The 19090-nt window shown below is 43.3% G+C and overlaps 1 pseudogene; it reads left to right on the top strand.

Annotated features, from left to right (window-relative positions):
• Window positions 1–18746: 18746 nt before the first annotated feature.
• On the top strand, window positions 18747–18864 carry LOC126185628 (5S ribosomal RNA; annotated as a pseudogene).
• The last annotated feature ends 226 nt before the right edge of the window (window positions 18865–19090 follow it).

Here is a 19090-nt window from a genome sequence, read left to right as displayed (position 1 = left end):
TCACATAATTTGTAATAAATGTACAGTTCGGCTTTAGAAGTGGTTTAACAACTGAAAATGCTATATTCCCTTTCCTCTGTGAGGTTCTGGATGGGTTAAACAAAAGGTTTCGAACGTTAGGTATATTTTTATGATTTAAGTAACGTGTTTGATTGTGTTGATCACTAAATATTGCTCCAGAAGTTGGGCCATTACAGACTACGGGGAGTAGATCACAATTGGTTCACCTCTTACTTTAAGAATAGACAGCAAAAGGTCATTATTTACAATGCTGAGAATGGCTGTGATGTATGGTGTTGGTGCGGGTGCGGTCAAATTGGAGGTGCCCCAGGGATCAGTGTTGGGGTCACTCCTGCTCCTTATTTCTATAAATGACATGCCCTCTAGTAGGGTAACTCTAAAATATTTCTGTTTGCTAATGACACTAGCTTGGTAGTATAGGATGTTGAGTGCAACATTGACTCGGTTTCAGATAGTGCAGTTCATGACATAAGTTCACGGCTTGTCGAAAATAAACTAACGCTAAGTCACAGTAAGACTCAGCTTTTACAGCTTCTAACACACAATTCAACAAAACCCGATGTTTTAATTTCACAGAATAGGTATGTGATTAGTGAGACTGAACAGTTCCACTTTCTAGGTGTTCAGATAGATAGTAAACTATCGTGGAAAGCCCACGTTCAGGATCTTGTTCAAAGACTTAATGCTCCCATGTTTAATATTCGAACTGTATCTGCAGTCGGTGATCGTTCAACATGAAAATTAGTCTACTTTGTTTATTCTCATTCGCTTATGTCGTATGGTATTATATTTTGGGCTAACTCTTTCCATTCTAAAAGGATATTTTTGGCTCAGAAACGGCGGTTCGGGCAATAAGTGGTGTAAGTTCTCGAACCTCTTGCCGACCCTTGTTCACTTGTCTGAGTATTTTGATATTGGCCTCTCAATATATATATATATATATATATATATATATATATATATATATATATATATATCGTTTCTTGTTAGCAATATCAGCTTAGTCCCAAGAATAAGCAGCTTTCACTCAGTTAATACTCGGCAGAAATCCAATCAACATTTGAATCGAACTTCCATAACTCTTGTGCAGAGAGGTGTGCAGTACACTGCTGCATCCTTTTTAATAAGCTACCACAAGAACTGAAAAATCTTATTAGTAATCCACCAGGTTTCAAATCGGAACTGCAGAGTTTCCTCATGGGTCATTCCTTCTATTCTGTTGAGGAGTTCCTTGAAAAATTACGCTGATTCTTATGTTATATTGTTGATCGCGTTTACTTAAACTTATGGTGTGACTTTTTTGGGTTCATAAATATTTTCTTTTTATCTGTTATTACTTTTATGTTGCAATTTCGTTTACTGTCACGTTCCATGACCTTGGAGATTTACTCCTCAAATTGGTCCTATTGAACTTGACGTGTAAATAAAATAAATAAAATCACTCAACTTCGACACCTTGCCATACACCCCGGCATCATCAGCAAATAGCTGTATATTGCTGCCCAACCTGCCCGCCAAATCATTTAGTGTTCAGAGAACAACAGTGTTCCTATCACACTTCCTTGAGGCACTCCTGACGAAACCCTTGTCTCTGATGAATACTCACCGTCGCGGACTACATACTGTGTTCTGTTATTCAAGAAGTCTTCTTGCCACTCTCATATCTGTGCACATATTCCATATGCTCGTACCTTCGTTAACAGCCTGCAGTGGGGCACCGTTTCAAACGCTTTCCGGAAATCTAGAAATATTGAATCTGCCTGTTGCCCTTCATCCATAGTTCTCAGTACATCATGTGAGAAAAGGACAAGCTGAGTTTCACACAAGCGATGCTTTCTAAAACCATACTGTTATTGGACATAAGGTTCTCTGTCTGCGCTATTTTCCAGTAGCTTGGGCCTTTGTCCTGGGCGAGACGTTCACGACAAATGCAAACTGGGTGAGGGACCAGTGACGTAGTGTACTCTTTGTAAAATCGAACTGGGATTCCATCCGGACCTGGAGATTTATTTGCTTTCAAATCTTTCAGTTGTTTCTGTACGCCAGGTATGCTTATTACTATGTCGTCCGTACGGGAGTCTGTCCAATGGCCAAATGATGGTTTGTTTGCACAATTCACCTGTGTGAATGATTTCTTGAATGTGAAATTCAAAACATCAGCTTTCGTTTTACTATCTTCAGCTGCCTCACCAGATTGGCCAACAAGGTACTGAACAGAAGACGTACACCCGCTTAGTGATTTTACGTAAGACCACAATTTTCTCTGGTTCTCTGCCAGATCTTTTGCTAGGGTGACATGGTGGTAGCTGTTGTATGCTTCGTGCATAGACCTTTCCACAGACGCATGAATCTCTATTAACCTTCGCTTGTCGTCATCTGTGCGTTCCCTTTTGAACCGAGAGTGCAACAGCATCTGCCATATCAGCATCCACCGAATTTTTCTGTTAAACGGCCGGCCGCGGTGGTCTAGCGGTTCTAGGCGCGCAGTCCGGAACCGCGTGACTGCTACGGTCGCAGGTTCGAATCCTGCCGCGGGTATGGATGTGTGTGATGTCCCTAGGTTAGTTAGGTTTAACTAGTTCTAAGTTCTAGGGGACTGATGACCACAGATGTTAAGTCCCATAGTGCTCAGAGCCATTTGAACCATTTTTTCTGTTAAACAATGGTGAGTCTTTTTCTTCCTTTATCCACTTACTAGGCACGTAACTCTCCAGACCACGATTTACAAACTGCTTAAACTTTGCCCATAATTCCTCTCCATCCATAGTACTGGAACTATGTTATGCCAATTCACTGTCTAACCGAGATGCTAATAACTACTTATCTCCTCTGTCTAGCAGAAACACTCTCCTTGTTATCTTCGTAGCCATACACACATCAAAGAAAAAGTTTTGCATCACCTCGGTTCCGAGAGTTCCGGAACTTGTATAGAAAATTGGAATAGAGATCAACATAAACATCACTTCCACCCTTTTTATTGCTCTGAAAACCACACATTGCATGTTGTACCACCACACAACGAGACTTTCAGAGGTGGTGGTCCAGACTGTTGTACACACCAGTCCCTCTAATACCCAGTAGAGCGTCCCCTTGCATTGGTGCATGCATGTATTCGTCGTGGCATACTATCCACAAGTTCATCAAGGTACTGTTGATATAGATTGTCCCACTCTTCAACGGCGATTCGGCGTAGATCCCTCATAGTGGTTGGCGGGTCAGGTCGTCCATAAACAGCCTCTTTCAATATGTCCCAGGCATGTTCCATAGGGTTCGTGTCTGGAGAACATGCTGGCCACATTAGTCGAGCGATGTCGTTATCCTGAAGGAAGTCATTCACAAGATGGGCAAGATGGGGGCGCGAATTGTCATCCATGAAGACGAATGCCTCTCCAATATGCTGTCGATATGGTTGCTCTATCGGTCTGAGGATGACATTCATGTATCGTACGGCCTTTACGGCGCCTTCCATGACCACCAGCGACGTACGTCGGCCCCACATGATGCCACCCCATAACAGCAGGGGACCTCCACCTTGCTGCACTCGCTGGACAGTGTGTCTAAGGCGTTCAGTCTGACCAGGTTGCCTCCAAACATGTCTCCGACGATTGTCTGGTTGAAGGCATATGCGACACTCATCGGTGAAGAGAACGTGATGCCAATCCTGAGGGGTCATTCGGCGTGTTGTTGGGCCCATCAGTACCGCGCTACATGATGTGGTTGCAAAGATGGACCTCGCCATGGACGTCGGGAGTAAAGGTGCGCATCGTGCAGCCTACTGCGCACAGTTTGAGTCGTAACACGACGTCCTGTGGCTGCACGAAAAGCTTTATTCAACATGGTGACGTTGCTTTCAGGGTTCCTCCGAGCCATAATCCGTATAATCCGTAGGCAGCGGTCATCCACTGCAGTAGTAGTCCTTGGGCGGCCTGAGCGAGTCATATCTTCGACAGTTCGTGTCTCTCTGTATCTCCTCCATGTCCGAACAACATCGCTTTAGTTCACTCGGAGACGCCTCGATACTTCCCTTGTTGAGAGCCCTTCCTGGCACAAAGTAACAATGCTGACGCGATCGAACAGCGGTATTGACTGTATAGGCATGGTTGAACTTCAAACACGAGCCGTGTACCTCATTACTGGTGGAATGACTGGAACTGATCGGCTGTCTGACCCCTTCTGTCTAATAGGCGCAGCTCGTGCATGGTTGTTTACATCTTTGGGCGGGTTTAGTGACATATCTGAACAGTCAAATGGACTGTGTATGTGATACTATTTTTTCCACAGTCAACGTCTATCTTCAGGAGTTCTGGGAACCGCGGTGATACAAAACTTTTTGATGTGTGTAGTTCCTATAATGACATCATTATCGCTAATCCCCGTTTCTATACTGCCATTGTTGATAAGGTCCGGCATATTTGTAGCTACCAAGTCTAAGGTATTTCCATCGCGTGTGGGCTGTCGAGTTAGCTGCTCAATATAATGTTCAGCAAACATGTTCAAAAGCATTTCCCATGACTGTCTGTCTGTATCCCCGCAGTGAATCCATAGACATCCCAATCTATACTCGGCACGTTAAAGTCACCTCCAATCAGTACGAGGGTCGTCCACAGAGTTAAGTTCCGTTTCTATTTCTATCTGCGGCAGTGCTACGATCGCAGTTCCTAACATGCGCGGAAGTTACTCTGACTCTTAAGAAGAGATGTACGCCATTTTTAGATCGCTGCTGCCGAGGTGTGCTTTGTAGTGCTTTTTAATAATGTCAGCCGTAATTGAAAATGCCGCCGCGGCGAAACGTTTTCTATCTTGTGGTTGGAAGGAGAGCCAACACCGTGTTACTAGAGGAGGCCGAAATGCACGCGTTTTAGCTCACGCAGGCTGGCGTGAGGACTGGAACAGGACAAGGAAATAAGAATTTAGAAAACGGACGTAGCTGGTGGAATACTTAACTTCAATCCATTAATGATGAACGTCGCTCTTGACAGTACATGATTCACGATATCAATAGTAACTGAATATGGCGCCTTGCTAGGTCGTAGCAAATGACGTAGCTGAAGGCTATGCTAAACTATCGTCTCGGCAAATGAGAGCGTATTTTGTCAGTGAACCAGCGCTAGCAAAGTCGGTTGTACAACTGGGGCGAGTGCTAGGAAGTCTCTCTAGACCTGCCGTGTGGCGGCGCTCGGTCTGCAATCACTGATAGTGGCGACACGCGGGTCCGACGTATACTACCGGACCGCGACCGATTTAAAGGCTACCACCTAGCAAGTGTGGTGTCTGGCGGTGACACCACATTCTAAATGCAGAGAAAGTTAAACCAAAGGAAATTCATCGGCAAATCTGCGAGGTTTACAGACAAAATGCTATGAGTGATTCAATGGTTAGAAGATGGGTCAACTGTTTAATGAAGAATGTGATCAAGTGCACGATGAAGAACGAAGTGGACGCCGTTCTGTGGTTACTGATGAACTGGTTCACACAATTGAAGAGAAGATTAACCACAACCGTAATTTTATACTTAGTGCCCTTGCTATGGAAGTTCCGCAAATCTCACGATCGCTAATTCATGAAATTGTTTCTGAAAAACTGAAATTTCGAAAACTTTTCTCACGCTGGGCACCAAAAATTCTTACTGAACGACGCAAGAAACAACGGATGGGCAGTGCACTTCAGTTTTTTACACGCTACAATGAATAAGGTGATGGTTTTCTTTCTCGGATAGTCACAGGGGATGAAACTTGGTTATCGTACGATACCCCTGAAACAAAACAGCAATCAATGGAATGGAGGTACAATTGATCCCCAAGTAAGGTTAAGCCTAAGCAAATGTTGACACTTCGAAATGTCATGCGCACCGTTTTTTGGGACAGAAAAGGCATTTTGCTGATTGATTTCTTACCACGATTTCAAACAATCAATTCACATGGCTACAGCGAGACCATTAAGAAACTGCGCCGGGCAATACAGAACAAGCGCCGAGGATTACTGTCAAAAGGCGTTTTTTTGTTTTGTTTTTTTTACGATAATGCCCGACCTCACACGGCGAATGTGACCAAACAACTCTCACAGGAATTTCACTGGACGCGTTTGATCATCCTCCGTACAGCCCGGACCTCGCTCCTAGCGCCTTTCATCTCTTCTTACACCTAAAATCTGTCATTGGTGGTCAACACTTCAACGATTATGACGAGCTGAAAGAACATGTTACCACATGGTTGAATACACAGGCGGCAACCTTCTATGAAGAAGGCATACAAAAACTTGTTCCTCGATATGACAAGTACCTACAAAATTTCGGAAGCTGGAAGCTATGTAGAAAAGTAGTTTAACAGTTGTAGATTTTTGTACAATAAATATTTTTTCTGTATCTGTACACGTTTGTTTCATATAGCCAAACGGATCTTAATTTGTGGACGACCCTCGTATTGCATTATCTGGGCATTTACGCACAATTGACCGTAGACTTTCTTTGAATGATTCTAAAACTGTGACAGCTGAATCGGGTGGCCGGTAAAAAATTCAACAATTAACATGGTTTCACCTACACCTGTTATACGCCACTAGCTGACTTGACTGTCTCACTCAACTTCGACTTCAATAGAGACAATATTTTTGTCAACTATAGTGACAGTTGGTACTCGACAGCTGCCACAGATTTTATGGAAATCAGGTTGGACTTTCTCGAGGTAAGCAATTTTCCTGGGTAGGTCATTTTATTTTGTACTAAGCACTTTACTTCATGATTTAGTGATTAACTGATTCCCTTTCATGTGCCCACAATAGAGAGATACACTCACCAGCTGTCTGTGTGTTTTCCAAAATTACTTTCGTAGATTTCTTAACTCTTGATTATTTGTCGGTTCACTGATTCGGAAGCTAATTTCAGTCGGAGCAAGACTCGTATTATTGATGTGTAACCAATTTTTAAACTTTTAATATCATTAGAAAATGGGAGAACATTATATTCATGATCCCCCAGATAATAAATAATTCTTAATGTGTCTGATTGCTCGATTTCTCCGACAGACATTAAATACCCATCTTACGTATGTGATACCCTTTTCCATGCGCAGCATTTCCAAGTCGTCTTTTGTATCGTATAATGGGTGGTCCGTTTCATGGAAATGGGTGGCTACTGCTGACTTGCCATAATTCATCAGTCTGAAAGCGTCTTTATATTTTTTAAATATTTGTATATTTTCTTCCTATCTGTCCTTTGCATGACAAAATGAGCATTGTATTTTATATACTCTCGGCTTTTCAGTTTTTTTCATCTTGTTATCAGTATGATGCTTCAGGTAATATCCCATTAAATTATCTGTCTGGAACTCTACTTTGATCTAGTGATGCACGAAACAACTGGTTTTAACAACCTGTTGGCCAGTAATTTTTTTTCTGTTCAGTCGGTTTTTTTTCAGTCGAATGAAATAACCAAATAAAAGCAGTCTCTGTGATCACGTCAATTATATGAACGTTTTTCACTCACTATCCGAGTTTGAGTGGTTTCACTTAATGTGAGACAAGCGACGAAAAGAAGTCTCTGACGGTTACTCCTGTTATATCAATTTTTTCACCCAGGCCGGTATTACTCTATGAAATTTTCTTTAACGAAGAAATGTGGTCAAACATGCATCATATTTTCGTTGACAAAGATATTTGACGTGGTCCAAATAGCGGTATTACACTGCCATCAAATTATCTTTGACATAAATCTTTGATGTCATAGTTCCTTCAGAATTGCCGACGAAGATTTATTACTGCGCTCTGCAGTTGCGTGTAACAGAAATGCAGTGTATTTAAATTTGGAAGAGGAACAGAAAGAAAAAAAGGGAAACGTACTAGGATGAAGCCGTGGAATTCACGCCGAGATGTTAAAAGCATCCAATAACATCTGCTGCGGGAGCTACAAAACGAAGGCGTAAAGTCGTATAAAAATAGACAGGAGTACATTTCAATATGTACACGAGAAAGTGTCTCCTGATATTGCAAAGCAGAGCACTCATCTCAGAAATGTTATATTCGAAAAAGACAGACTTACGGTAAAACTGCGAATTCTTGCAACAGGAGAAAGCCACTCTAGTTTGGAGTATAGCACTCAAAAACCACATTGACGAATATAATACCAAAAATATGTGAAGCTATTTATGAAGGACTAAAGGAGGAATCTCTGAAGGTGAATAACTGTTTAGTTTATACTACATCCATTAAGAAACATTTTTATTTCTACAAACGTTGTAGATTTTCACCTTTATATCCTCGGAGGGCATCCCCTCTTTCTCTCCTCTTTCGCTTCTTCTTATTCTATTTTTGTATTCGGTATGCTGCACGTCACACAGTGCTCCATCTGCCTTTTATATTTCTATCAATTTCGTTGTAGGTGCGATGCACCATGCAAATTTGGGGGCCATGTTGATAAGTATTAGATGTCAGATAGCTGCTGCGATTTTAGCACTCCAAGCGGTTACATTTCTCCATGCAGTAAACAGAAGAAAAGCCCTTTCTTTGATCAAATCTAAGGCGAAACACGAGATTTGATCAAAAAAAATTTGACCAAGGCCTAACTTTGACAAAATGCCTTATTAAACTATCAAATTTTATTTGATAGAGAAACTTAGTCAAATAAAATTTGATAGAGAAACTTAGTCTTTAGGTTTATGTGATCCAATTACATTCTCTTTTAACCTTTTCGGTTACATGAACCCGGGCAAGGGTTGCCAACATTTTTAGAGAGAAATAGCGTACATAATTTCAAGGAGAGGTGAATAAAACGAATAATTCTAAAAATATTAGTTTGTTGGAGAAACCTCAATTTACGTGTTTCACTTTTTAGAAACACTCGGCAGAAAATTACTGGATACTGTACTAGTTGTGAACGCCAACAGTTGGCCTAAGAGCCGCTTCATATGCGCAGAAGGGTACTACTGATATTAAAATTGTTAATATTTGCAGCCATTTTCCTCGGTGCTAACTTCAATGATGTTTTATCAATAAGATCATAAAAATTCCGTCTTTTACAACTGAACTTATTTCTGTGTACGAGACATGTCCCTCCTATTCATATTAGGTACCTTCATTATTTAATTATACATATCTTGAGGTGAGATTTGTTGTAATTCTTCGGCAGTTATGTTTAAATCTAGCTATTTCTTTTGGTAACTATATGGAATGTAAGTAAAAGACACAATCATATAGTTATAATGAGAAATAGCTAAGAGGGTGTCCTGAATAGTAATGCCTCCGAATTTTTTATTCTGTTCGCAATATCGATTGAGGTATTACGTGTCAAGCATATCACTCTATCGACGTCCCTGCTTCGCTGACGCGAGTTACAACCCTCCGCCGCTCGAGAGCTCAGAAATGTGTAACATGACGGAGTGTAACGGTGCGCGATGGCCACGAGTCTTTCTCGTGGTGAGAAACAGCGTGCTGCAATTGAGTTTCTGACCGCAGTAAATGTACCTCCAACTGAAGTCTTTACAAGAATGAAAGTTGTGTACGGTGAAGATTGTATCGAAGTCAATAATGTACGACTCTGGGTTGTTCGTGCTCATGTTAAAGGGAACGGTTGTGCTAACCTCAACGTATGTGACAGAACTTGGAGTGTTGCGAACACTGTAAAAACACCTTCAAATACTTCACTCCGATAGTGATTACGCGGCACAAGTAGAGGTGAGGTTGTGGCTCCGTCAATAACATCAGGCATTCTACAGTGGCGTTACCAACGAACTGGTCTCTCGTTGGGAGAAATGTGTTAGTCGCCAAGATGACTATGTTGAGAAATAAATATGTCGACATTAAGAATAAAAATGTAGAATGTTAATACAGTTCATTTTATTTAAAAACCTTTAAGAGTTTTCACATGAAAAAATGAGAAGGATAACTTTTCAGGACGTTCTCGTAGATTTAAGCAAGACTACCTAAGAATCCCCACAAAATTTTTATTATCTTTATGATAAAACATAACTGTAGCCAGCCTTCTTACGGGCCAGGAGAGCAGCCGAACGCAGGAAGTAGCAGGTAGCGAGCATTTTCCACTGTAACAGGCGGTTGCAGCCAGCGATCGATAGACGCCACCTCCCCACTGCTCCTGCTACCCTGGGCGGCAGCGCAGGTGACGTCACACACAAAACGTCGCTTCCAGCGGTCTGAGTGGTCACACTGCATACAGTGAGTGGACTGATACGGGGCTTAACTGTGAGGCTGAAGTACCAGTATACGCTGATGAGCTGAAACATTATGACCACTGTCCACCGCGAGGTTGTACGCTGCCTGGTGGCGCTGAGGCACGTGATAGGGTAAGAGACGTATGTGGGCGGAGCAGAGACGAATGGGGAACATCTAAGTGGCGCACACTTCCTGGCAGATTAAAACTGTGTGCCGGACCGAGACTCGAACTCGGGACCTTTGCCATTCACGGGCAAGTGCTCTATCAACTGAGCTACCCAAGCACGACTCACGCCCCGTCCTCACAGCTTTACTTCTGCCCAGTACCTCGTCTCCTACCTTCCAAACTTAACAGAAGCTCTCCTGTGAACGTGCAAAACTAGCTAGCACTCCTGAAAGAAAGGATATTGCGGAGACATGGCTTAGCCACAGCCTGGGGAATGTTTCCAGAATGAGATTTTCACTCTGCAGTGGAGTGTGCGCTGATATGAAAATTCCTGGCAGATTAAAACTGTGTGCCGGACCGAGAGGCAAAGGTCCCGAGTTCGAGTCTCGGTTCGGCAAACAGTTTTAAGATTAAAAGTTTCATATCAGCGCACAGTCCGCTGCAGAGTGAAAATCTCATTCTGTTAATGGAAAGTGCTTGAAGAATGCTGAAACCACGAATAGGCGACAGAACATAGGGATCCGAGGCTTGCTAGCTCTCTAAAGCAGGATAGGCGTTGGTCTGTGGCAGAACTGACGACAGAGTACAGTGCTGGCGCAGGTACAATAGTTTTGGAGCACCCTGTTCAGCATGAATTGTTGAACATAGTGTTCCGCTGCAGAGATCCCTTGCGTGTTCCCATGTTGACCCAATGACATCGTCAATTATGGTAACAGAGTTCCTAGATAACAGAACGCAGCATGTCATTCTCAATGGAGAGAAGTCTTCCGAAGTAAGAGTGATTTCAGGTGTCCCGCAGGGGAGTGTCGTGGGACCGTTGCTTTCACAATATATATAAATGACCTTGTGGATAACATCGGAAGTTCACTAAGGTTTTTTGCGGATGATGCTGTTGTATATCGAGAGGTTGTAACAATGGAAAATTGTACTGAAATGCAGGAGGTTCAAATGGTTCAAATGGCTCTGAGCACTATGGGACTTAACATCTATGGTCATCAGTCCCCTAGAACTTAGAACTACTTAAACCTAACTAACCTAAGGACAGCACACAACACCCAGTCATCACGAGGCAGAGAAAATCCCTGACCCCACCGGGAATCGAACCCGGGAACCCGGGCGTGGGAAGCGAGAACGCTACCGCACGACCACGAGCTGCGGACGAAATGCAGGAGGATCTGCAACGAATTGACGCATGGTGCAGGGAATGGCAATTGAATCTCAATGTAGACAAGTGTAATGTGCTGCGAATACATAGAAAGAAAGATTCTTTATCGTTTAGCTACAATATAGCAGGTCAGGAACTGGAAGCAGTTAATTCCATAAATTATCTAGGAGTAAGCATTGGGAGTGATTTAAAATGGAATGACCATTTAAAATTAATCGTCGGTAAAGCGGATGCCAGATTGAGATTCATTGGAAGAATCCTGAGGAAATGCAACCCGAAAACAAAGGAAGTAGGTTTCAGTACGCTTGTTCGCCCACTGCTTGAATACTGCTCACCGGTGTGGGATCCGTACGAGATAGGGTTGATAGAAGAGATAGAGAAGATCCAACGGAGAGTAGCGCGCTTCGTTACAGGATCATTTAGTAATCGCGAAAGCGTTACGGAGATGATAGATAAACTCCAGTGGAAAACTCTGCAAGAGGGACGCTCAGTTGCTCGGTACGGGCTTTTATTGAAGTTTCGAGAACATACCTTCACCGAGGAGTCAAGCAGTATATTGCTCCCTCCAACGTATTTCTCGCGAAGAGACCATGAAGATAAAATGAGAGAGATTAGAGCTCACACAGAGGCATACCGACAATCTTTCTTTCCACGAACAATACGAGACTGGAATAGAAGGGAGAACCGATAGAGGTACTCAAAGTACCCTCCGCTACACACCGTCAGGTGGCTTGCGGAGTATGGATGTAGATGTAGATGTAGAACAGTGGGCACTGGATCATCGAGATTGGACCACGGATCAGTGGTATCATGTCGCCTGGTTGGATGAATCCTAAAGTTTGGAAGGTAGGAGACGAGGTACTGGCAGAAGTAAAGCTGTGAGTACCGGGCGTGAGTCGTGCTTCGGTAGCTCAGATGGTGCCGGCACGGTAGCTCAGCGTGTTCGGTCAGAGGGTTAGCTGCCCTCTGTAATAAAAAACTGAGTGCACCGATCAACAACGAACTGAAACGGATGTCTTACGGCGTTCGCCCCGAGCCAATGCAACGAACGAAAGTGAACAAAATGAGATAAAAAAAAAAAAAAAAAAAAAAAAAAGATGGTAGAGCACTTGCCCGCGAAAGGCAAAGGTCCCGAGTTCGAGTCTCGGTCGGGCACACAGTTTTAATCTGCCAGGAAGTTTCATATCAGCGCACACTCCGCTGCAGAGTGAAAATCTCATTCTGGATGAATCCTGTTTATTTTGTTAAACCAGGTCGATGGTCGTGTCCAGATACGCCGATATCGAGGCGAACGGTTGGTCGAAACATGCAGAGCGCTACGGACGCAGACTGGTGGTAGCAGTATTATGTTATGGGGCAACATTCATCTGGGCTTCCATGGGACCTGCGGTAGTAATGGAAGGCATCATCACAGCTGTGGACTACGCGAACATTAGTAGGGACTACATCTAACATCGCATGCTTGATATCTTCCCCAAAAGCTGTGGCATATTTCAGCAGGATAACTGTCCGTGCCAGAAGGGCAGAATCATGCTGCAATGGATTGAGGAACATGATAGTGAACTTACGTTGATGTCTTGGTCATCAAATTCGGCTTATCTGAATCCGATGAAACCCAACTGGGACACTATCGGGCGCAAACTTCGCGCCCACAAACCAACTGGCCGAAAATTACGGGAAGTGTGTGACCTGTGCGTCGGCATCTGTTGCCACAAACCACTGGAAACGTATCAAGTACTGATCGTACCCATAGTGCTTAGAATCACTGATGAATTGCGTTCCAGAGGTGGACCAACACGCTTTTAAGTAGGTTGTCATAATGTTCTGGCTCATCAGTGTGTGAATGAGAGAGTACTTCTTTATGTCCGTGAAACACTATACCTGCTACTTTATCAAGACTGCAAAATGTAAGGCCGGCCGGTGTGGTCGAGCGGTTCTAGGCGCTTCAGTCCGGAACCGCGCTGCTGCTACGGTTGCTGGTTCGAATCCTGCCTCGGGCATGGATGTGTGTGATGTCCTTAGGTTAGTTAGGTTTAAGTAGTTCTAAGTCTAGGGAACTGATGACCTCAGATGTTAAGTACCATAGTGCTTAGAGCCATTTGAACCATTTTTTTGTAAAATGGAAACAGATTTACTACGTGCATGAGTGTGATTTGTACGTACGTAGCCCGATGACGTAATTCTTCTGCACAGTATATTTATCTTCCTCGCGAATAAATGGCTCAATAAGTGTTTAATGGCTTGATTCAAATGGTTTTGAAACAATAGATATCATCATATCTTCTCAATTAAATGGAACGCAGACTCTAAAGTTAGGAAATATTCCTTTCTTCTTCACGCACCCCTTTCGGCAATTGCTATGCTCAACTTTGTAGCCACAACTATACATCATTTAAATTAGTTATGTGTTAATTGCACCTGGAGCATTTTATTACACAGCAAATTATTAATCAGTTTTAAATGATAAAAAGAAGAATTAGTCTATTCAGTATACAATCAAATGAACCCTCTGGGGCTATATGTGCCCTAGTTGTATAAAACTGCTTAAGTTCAACTAATGAAGGAATTACGAATTGGTTTCACTCAGAAGAATGAATGGCTAGATCAGTCACCTAAAACACTAAAGAGTCGTCTTGGTTGAAAGAACGAATGAATGCATGGTTCAACCGACAGAAAATCTGCAGATTGATTCAAACTGAAAATAAATGATGAATAATTCAGTCAGTGTGCAAAACCACAATGGGTTATGCTGACTGTTTTCATTCGGTTGCTCCCACAGACAGGTTTCACTCAAGTGCCCTGAATTAATTGTTTGCATTCGCATTCGATTGTTCGCATCACTACTTTGATCCTGTGAGGCTTAAAAACTTTCGCTACCTTCTGTGCGACCGTTCCGTAATATGGCACCTCAAGTTTTTCTTCACTTTGTTCCTTCCTTCATCTACAATTATTCTCACGTAGCAATTTGTTAATTACGTTCGTATTGTAACCATTATTGACTACTGTCGTCCCAGTGTCATTCAATTCCGTCTCTTTATCCTGCTCACTCATTTGCACTGTGTACTTAGCTCTGAAAAGCAGCGCCATTATAAGCCACTGGATGACATGATTGATTAGGAATGACATCAGTCGTTGTCAGTTTTCTATTATCCATAAATGTATGTTTATTACCCTGCATTTTAATGTTCAAATCGAGAAATTGTAAACTGCCACCAGTTTCATGCTCAACTGGGAGCTCAGTTTCCCCGTGGCAATAGGTAAATCTTTTAGAAGTTTCTTTTATACAATTTTTAGTACAACCAATAAACAAAAGCGTATCGTCTACGTTTATAATAAATTATTTTTCTTAATTAGGTGTCGTCAGATTTACAGCTTTCATCTTCTACGTCATTAATAAAAATTAAAACTATAATATAAACAGTCTAGACTGTATAAAATATTTTATTGTAAAAAACGGTGGCCGGTTTCGATCACTGTCTGATCATCCTCAGACCGTTACATACTCTGTACATGGAGTAACATGGAAGTTATTAGAGGACACATAAAGGTAAACAGAACAGTAAAAAATTATATAACTGCAGTATAAGAAAAGAAGAGCTACCCTTGCTGACTGCTGGACCTGGTGGCGTGGAGCTCAAACTGCTCTACGCCTATGTGAGGAGCAACTGCTACAAGGTACGCAGCTGCCGTCGCATAAATAGCGAGCGCTCCACCCACTGTCTCCAGTATTACGTCGATAATAGCGAATGGCTGTCAAATACGAATAAAATCAGTAAAAATACAATTATCCTACGAAATAGGACGACCACAGTCATGTAAATATAAAAATAGGCTTGCATAAAATATAACAAAAGAACATATAAAAGAAGACTGATAAAGAAATAAACCATTAACATTCGAACACGACCCAAAGTGCCCTCTATGGTTATTTGCAGGTGACATATGTTGCACAAAGATTACTAGCAAGGATGACACTAGTAACCATTGTAACGGTATGAACTTAGATATGTTCCGATTTCCAGTCAAAGATACAGTAGTGTGACTGCCAATTTTGGACTAGGAACGTAATCATAATTATGTGCAAAAGAGGTAGCAAATACATTCGATACCTTCGGAACAGTACCAATGATGTAAAAAATGTAAAGGAAGTACCAAAAACAATGAAGCAATACACCACTGGCGTTAAAATTACACACAAGCTGCCCTCTATGAAGATTGTAGTGTTCAAATGTGTGTGAAATCTTATGGGACTTAACTGCTAAGGTCGTCAGTCCCTAAGCTTACACACTACTTAATCTTAATTATCCTAAGGACAAACACACACACCCATGCCCGAGGGAGGACTCGAACCTCCGCCGGGACCAGCCGCACAGTCCATGACTGCAGCGCCTTAGACCGCTCGGCTAATCCCGTGCGGCTATGAAGACTTGCATTTAACATCTGTTGATCAAATACGGCATAAAACCAGGCCACCAGAAACCATAGTAAGAGTATGAAGATCGATGCGTTCCGATTTCAAGTCAAACATTCAAATGCATATCTTGCAATTTTCGGCTCGGAAAGTAATCATAATTATATACAGAAGAGGTAATGAGTACATTTAATACAACAGCACTTCATTGGCATTGCTCCTATTTTACTGTTGTGATTATCTTGAGGAGCTTGTAATAGCTAGCTGAAGGCAGTTTATTGAACTGTTAGCGATTGAACACATTCCAGATTAGTGATTGGATCTCGGGATTTTCCCTAAAAGTAGTTAGACTGCTACAAGGCTTTTAGTTGCTGACTTTGGAGAAGTGAGAAGTTTAACCCTGTCCCGCGCCTGGAAGCGATATTGACAACCCTTTTTTAAAATTATTTGAGAGTGTAGCAGAACACAGAAATAAATGTTTTCGATTAATTCCGCGGGGCAGTACGTCGCGTAATTTGTCTCGTGTGCGGCACGTTGCCAGGAGTTACGGGGATTCAGGCCGCAGCCGCAACGAGTGTGTTTTCTCGCGACGCCACGGAAGATCCGAGTCAAGGAAGGAAAATTCAGGCACTCGTTAATTTTTTCCTAGAATTTTACGATTGCGCATTAAGCTTCACTCTGTGAACGAAGTGCGCTGGGTGTTCAATAAGTAATGTAACGCACTTTTTCTGAAAACAGGTTGTTTCAATACAACACATTATTCCCCTCTCTTTTGGCTACAAAACTTTATTTTTCAATATAATCTCCGATCATTGTGACGGCATTTCTAGGAAGGCCTTTATTTCCGCAGGTCGTCGTTGGAGCCAACGTCTTCTGCATCAGTAACCTTCCCCTCACCCAATTACTGCTTCCCACGCAGTGCATCATTCATTGGGCCAAACAGATGGAAGGTGCGAGATTGGGGCTGTAGGGTGTGTGAGGAAGAACAGTCCAATGAAGTTTTGTGAGTTTCTCTCGGGTACGCAGACTTCAATGAGGCCCTTCGTTGTAATGAAGAAGGAGAAGTTCGTTTGCACTTTTATGGCGAGGAACGCGATGAAGTCTTCGCGGGAGCCACGGCCGTGTTTGGCACGCCGCATTGCGGGAGATCGGACGGGTTTGCGCGACCTTGTTGCAATGATGACAGACTCCTCGCTCAACAGCTCACCGTGCTTTTGTTCAATGCCATGTTGCCGAAGACGTTCTGCAAGTTCCTATGAATATCTGCTATGCTCTGGTTTTCCGCCAAAAGACACGGAATGACAGCTCTCTGCTTGGAATGCACCTTCGTTATAGACGCCATTTTGAAGATTAAGTATAGCGCCGCCGCCTTTCGAAACTTCATGAAACCATACGGGCTGAAGCGGAAATATTCCACGGTGTTCCACAACAAATTCCATATTTCTCAACCGAAATAGGCAGAGAAAACATATTTGTTGAATTATTTAAAGAACGTTCTTGGTAAAATGTTGCTTCGTTAGTCTTGGAACGGTACTCATTTGGTATTTTGATATAAGGGGCGATCAAAACGTTTCCGTTTCAGAGCGTTGCTGCAGACTAAATGCAACGTAGCCCAAATCCGATGTAGGTGTAAACGCACCGACACATTGACAAGGTATTACAGTGGAGTTTGTGTCTTTCCGACTTGCGGGCGGTAAATGCGGGAATGTGAACTACGGCGACGCTTTTACCATATGGGTCCAAACGGCATTAACGTGTTGATATTCTTTTCTTTGCTACCGAAGGGCAAAAAGCAGAGAACGAAGACTGTGTATGGGCCAGCATGTCTGTCGAAAACTACGGTTGTTGAATGATGCATCAAGTTCCGTGCCAGTCGTGATTCGCCACAAGGCGCTGGTCGCTCCGGGAGGCCTGCCGTAGTTACACCAATTGGAGTGGGAGGCCCACGGACACTCATCCTACAGTCTCGATCTCTCCCCATGCGATTATCACGCCCTCGGTTCCTTAAAACAGGCCTTGAACGGTCGAAGATTCCTATCGGACGAAGATATGCAGCATGCAGTTACGGACTTCTTCATGCAGCAAGAAGCGATGTTCTACCAAACGTGTATGTTCAACCTGGTGCGTCGGTGGAATGATCGCCCCAGTGCTCACGGAGACTTTGGTTGATTGGCATACCGATTCTGGACTGTACGGCATTCGAACGGAAACTTTTTTATCGCCCCTTATACTGTAGTACGGCTTAATGTAATTTATGTACACTCTTATACGGGCTGAACGAACGAGAGATGAATCACGCAGCTCCTCGTAACTCTCTGTGTCTTCTCCTAATCCAACTTTTTAAGAGTGTAAGGCAGAGTCGGGCGCACGTACGACGTGCATTTAGGTGCAGAGATGCGGTTGACGCGTGTGGGAACGTGAGTTCTCGGGCCCTGGGTGCTGGGCGCTGGCGCGAGCTAATGTGTTTAAACGCCGGCGGCGACGGCTGTCGGCTGGAAAACACACCGTCTCCCCACACCTCACCTCCTACGTTTCCGATGTAACTTTCCTCTCCGACCCGTTGCTGGTCTTCCGACTACACTTTTCAGTTCTCGCTGTCTGCTGACATTGTGGACATTCATCTCCAATCCATTTCTATTTTATGCCATCTTGTTTTGGTTTCAGAATCTGATCTAAGCGCATATTCGCACTCTGTTGCCGAGTTCGGCAGAAAATACGTCATGTACCACAAAGGTTTCCCTTCTCGTAGTCCATTCGAAAACACAGGGGAGGGTGTAACGGCTGTCAGTAAGCTACAGTATAAACAGAAAGGTCTCTCATTTTGAGGCAACGGCCTTGCCGCAGTGGATACACCGGTTCCCGTCAGATCACCGAAGTTAAGCGCTGTCGGACGTGGCCGGCACTTGGGTGGGTGACCATCTGAGCCGTCATGCGCAGTTGCCATTTTTCGGGATGCACTCAGCCTCATGATGCCAATTGAGGAGCTACTCGACCGGATAGTAGCGGCTCCGGTCAAAGAAAACCATCGCAACGACTGGGAGAGAGGCGTGCTGACCTCACGCCCCTCCTACCCGAATCCTCAGCTGAGGTCGGATGGTCCCGATGAGCCACTTGTGGCCTGAAGACGGAGTGCTTTCTCTCATTTCACGGCCATCATATCGTTGAATGT

This window comes from Schistocerca cancellata, chromosome 4 (assembly GCF_023864275.1).
Source record: "Schistocerca cancellata isolate TAMUIC-IGC-003103 chromosome 4, iqSchCanc2.1, whole genome shotgun sequence".
Lineage (NCBI taxonomy): Eukaryota > Metazoa > Arthropoda > Insecta > Orthoptera > Acrididae > Schistocerca > Schistocerca cancellata.
This window is presented reverse-complemented; position numbering and strand designations above follow the sequence as displayed.